This window comes from Pinus tabuliformis, chromosome 6 (assembly GCF_031772625.1).
Source record: "Pinus tabuliformis cultivar Carrire ecotype Pingquan chromosome 6, CPIR1, whole genome shotgun sequence".
NCBI lineage: Eukaryota > Viridiplantae > Streptophyta > Pinopsida > Pinales > Pinaceae > Pinus > Pinus tabuliformis.
In genome coordinates this window covers 1,983,129,493-1,983,133,878 of record NC_142292.1, presented here as the reverse complement: position 1 = coordinate 1,983,133,878, position 4,386 = coordinate 1,983,129,493, and positions in this window count along the sequence as shown.

Below are 4,386 nucleotides of genomic sequence, written 5' to 3'. Positions count from 1 at the left end.
AGGAGGAGTAGATGTAGTCCTAGGTATCCAATGGCTACGAACTTTAGGCACTTATGCCGCCAACCATCAAGTACAATTTATAAAATTCAAATGGGGAGGTCAGAAGTACAAACTACAGGGATTCCAAGCACCAGAAAATCAAGTTGTATCATCATCTCAGATGATGAAGCTGAGTCGAAGAAGATCACCTGCTAATGCAATACAATGTCACCAATTAGAAATGTTATCTGCAAATATGAATAGAGAAGATTCACCAGGGATACAAGATTTGATTCGGAAGCATGAAAAAGTAATTCAAGACCTACCTATGAAGAGGCTGCCTAATAGGGAAATTGAGCATACAATAGAAGTCAAGGCAGGGTCAGACCCTGTCAACATCAAGCCATACCGATATCCACATCACCAAAAAACAGAACTTGAGAGATTAATCCAAGACCTTTTAAAGTGTGCGACCTTGATCATCTTGGAATATCTGATCAAGTGGAAGTACTTACCCGAAGAAGATGCTTTCTGGGAGAATGAATCATTCTTCAACAACATCCGTCGTTACTTATGCTTTGAGGACAAAGCATTCTTTCGAGAGGAAGGCAATGTTATGTAAAAAATTAGTTAACTTTAGGTTTATTATTTAATTTTAATTTTAATTAGACGAAAGGGCACGATCATAAGATCATGTCCTTTCCCAAAGGGTGTCCATGGCGGTATATAAGCCAGGAACCCCATTGTAATCAATCATCATCTGTAATTCATCTTTTTAATAAAATATTTCTATATATATTCTGTCTCTCCAGAATTTTTATGCTTCAGAATGCTCTTAATATTTGTCTATATTTCATCAGTTGGAAACTCCAATGGACAAAACCCCTGGAATACTCCAGAAGCCCCACACTTGTTGAAGAGTTCTAAAGATGAAGATCATGAATTTTCCTCTGGGACCATCATCAGACGATGCTCCTCATCATTTTGATTCCAATGACATATGGCATGCCTTGAGACTCCACACGATTCAAAAAATATGGGATCCAGAAGATATAGGCCCCTCCTTGTGGTCTAAAGCCCCAAAATGGTTGATATTATTAACTGGAAATATCAGTGTCAAAGAGGTGCTACAAAGAATTTTTATTAATATTTTAACCAAATTAAATTATGATGCTATTTTTTTAGCCCTTCAAAAGAGGATTTGCGGATTTATGAATTTGGTCGGCCCTTATATCGACCTTGTCTCAATCATCAATGGAAAGCTCAATATACCATTAAAAATTGTGAAGCAATGTATCATTAAAAATGTTCATTGTCATTGGGCCCATGGTTGTATTAGTTAAATAAAAAATAATAATAAAACTATATTAAAGTGCATAATTTGTGTTGGCCATAATGGATGTGTTGATGGTGTTCGAAATTTTTCAACCAAGGGGGTATCCCATATGTGAAGTCCCAATTAGACCTCACATCATTTGGAGTAGGAGCCCCAATTGGAAATACGATCGGTTGCCATTGTCCTAAGGGATTTTCCTTAGCTTCCATTATTAACATGAGATTATATAAACATTCTTTGAAACAAGCAAGTTGAAATTGTGAGGCATACAATTGCGATGTGTAGAAGGTACTTTCACGACAGGGAGAAAGAGAGTGAGCCTCTAGAAGAACCATTAGTTAAGCTGCAAAGTAGTTCACATGAAAACCATGATCATAAAACAAAATACACAACATCTTCAAAAAGATAAATATCAAAGCCACTAAACTAACTCAATTTCCTTAGTACATATGAATGAAACATATGCCACAAACATCTAAAGAATAGTACTACGATATTTAAGAGACATGCATGAAAATGTGTTGGCTCATCGAGATTCATATATTAAGTGTAAGTGCCAAGATATACAAGTACAATGCTACCACACTAGCCCCAATAGTGGAACATTAAGTCACCACTTGCTCCTCTAAAGAAAGCTCTTCTCTCCTATACTGAGCTAGAGAAGCCAAGGTGAAAGTTCAAGTCCCAAAAGTCCCCTTTGCTTGAGTTATGAGGGTGTATTTATAACAAATGAGGTGACTCTTCACCTCCCATGTGACTATTGACCTCCCTCATGACTCTTGAGCTTCTACAATGAATTTTCAAATTCTTAAATGACCTTTGAGCTTCAATATGACTTTAGAACTCAATAGTGACACTTCATATTCCATGTGGGACCCTTTGTCTTCCACATATTTTACATTTTCTCATTTTGGGAAATTATACCATTACATTCCACAAATGATGTGGCAAGACATTATGACACATGTGACTCTTGAAAATGATGACATGGAACTTCATGATGATGTGGCATTTCCAAGATGCTCCTTTTGTTGCTTTCTTTGCATCTTCATGATGGATCTTGCATGTGATTTGTATTCATCCTCTAAGGGGCTGATTGATATGGAGTCTTCATGCGATCTTGATCTTTGATATTTTGTCAGAAGCTAGTGTCTCTTCATCTTCTTGCTTGATGAATTCTTCATGGTTCCAACTTCACAAGTGTCTTTCAGCATCTCCTCTTCCTTGCCAAGCATAATCTTGTCAGGTCAAGTTATAGTACCTGAAAGTGAAATCCACTCATGACAAAACAACATCAGCCCATAAATACCATGGTCTAACTTGCTTCTTGAAAATCACTAGTTAACCTGGAACTAGGTACTGGATTGGGAGGAAAGCCTAAGGATTGGCAGTGCGTAAATCTAGAGGCCAGGAGTGAGGGATTGAGGTTTGAGATTACGCAATGCACGTTTCTGGAAGGCTGGGCATGAAGATTGCGCAGTTTGGGAGCTCAGTGAGGCATGCTTGAGTATTGAGACTACACAATGCGTGGTTCAGGAGAGAGAAGCCTAGGTATTTCCCAATTATACAAATCAGGGAGGGAAGGAGACAACTTGAGGCTTGCCATTACGCAATGTGCAAAAGAAGACTGAATGGAAGGGTAAACTACGTAGTTTTGGAGGTTAAGAGGGCAAGGTTGAGCATTGAAACTGTGCAATTCATAGTCCTTGGAGGAAGGAACTATGCATTTCAAAATTTCAGGAGGCAAGGGGGAAGCTTGAGCCTTACTACTGTGCAATCCGCAATTCAAGGAGGTTGATTTGGGTCAAGTTTGTCAGGCAGAAAGATTTTTGGGATTTGGCTAAGTGTGGGATCAATGAGGTAGAAGTGAGACCAGGATTGAACTTATGAATGATCACACACACTCAAAACAATTGACGAAACAACATTGAACACTCAGAACACAAGAACAACACGATCCCCTCAATGTGACAACAATAAAACAACCTCCTCCAAGTGCGACACTTAGTGTACACTTTGTGACAACAATGTCGACACTTGTACGACATTTCTTAATAGTTGAAGAATATGTTTGATGTATTTCCTTATGAACGATAAGATGCCATAGTGCTTGAGAATGCAACAAATATACCTTTTAAGAATGTACAATTGACTCCCTTTGACTAGGTGCAACACTTAAGATAGACTTTGTGACGAAAATGATGAGACTAGTATGACAATACATAAAACTTTGGGAATGGGCCTAGAAATTTTTTATGTGGTAAATAGGACCCATTGGTACCAAATTTGCCTCCTGAAATGAGCCACAACTCTACTTTTACAGTGTACATCATTTCCCGTGCCAAAAGACGACACTTGCGACAATAAGAGAAAAGTGCAAATGACACTTGCAAATGCGAATGAAATTGAAATCGACACATGCCAGAGTGAAGATAACATGAAAATGACACTTATTAAAGTGAAAAAATCAAAACCATTAGTTGTAAGCATGAAAGTGACACTTGCAAAAGCAAAGGTGCGTAAAAGGGACAGTTGGAAAAACTCACCGAAATAGATGTACAATCGCAACCAAAAGTGAGACACTATTAATTGAAAGTGTGCACCGAATGTCGACATAGGTTGAACATTTCATAGACACTGCCTTGATGGATTGTGCTTTTCCTACTCAAGCTTGCCTAAAATAATGCACTCATGAACTTTTTACGGATTGAACATGTGTGGGCAAGTGACTTTTACACTTAGAAATCGAGAAGAAGACTTAAACACTTAGCATTAAATAAATCAATCATGAATTACAAACATCAATAAGGATGAAAAACGACCACTCTGAACCACTCAAACATTATAAATTTAGATTTCCAAAGGCGGCATGGAGCAAATCAATGATACATTTTAATATTTGTTTAATTGGTTAAGTATTTCTAAATTTGGTTTTAGCGGAAGAGTTCAAATAACATTGGGAAGCATCTACTAATTGTGCATGAACAATGTCTTCACTCGCCGTTTGAGTTTGAGCAAGGAGTTCTATGTCGAGTTCACACAAAACAATGGAGGTGATGTTTAAAAATTTG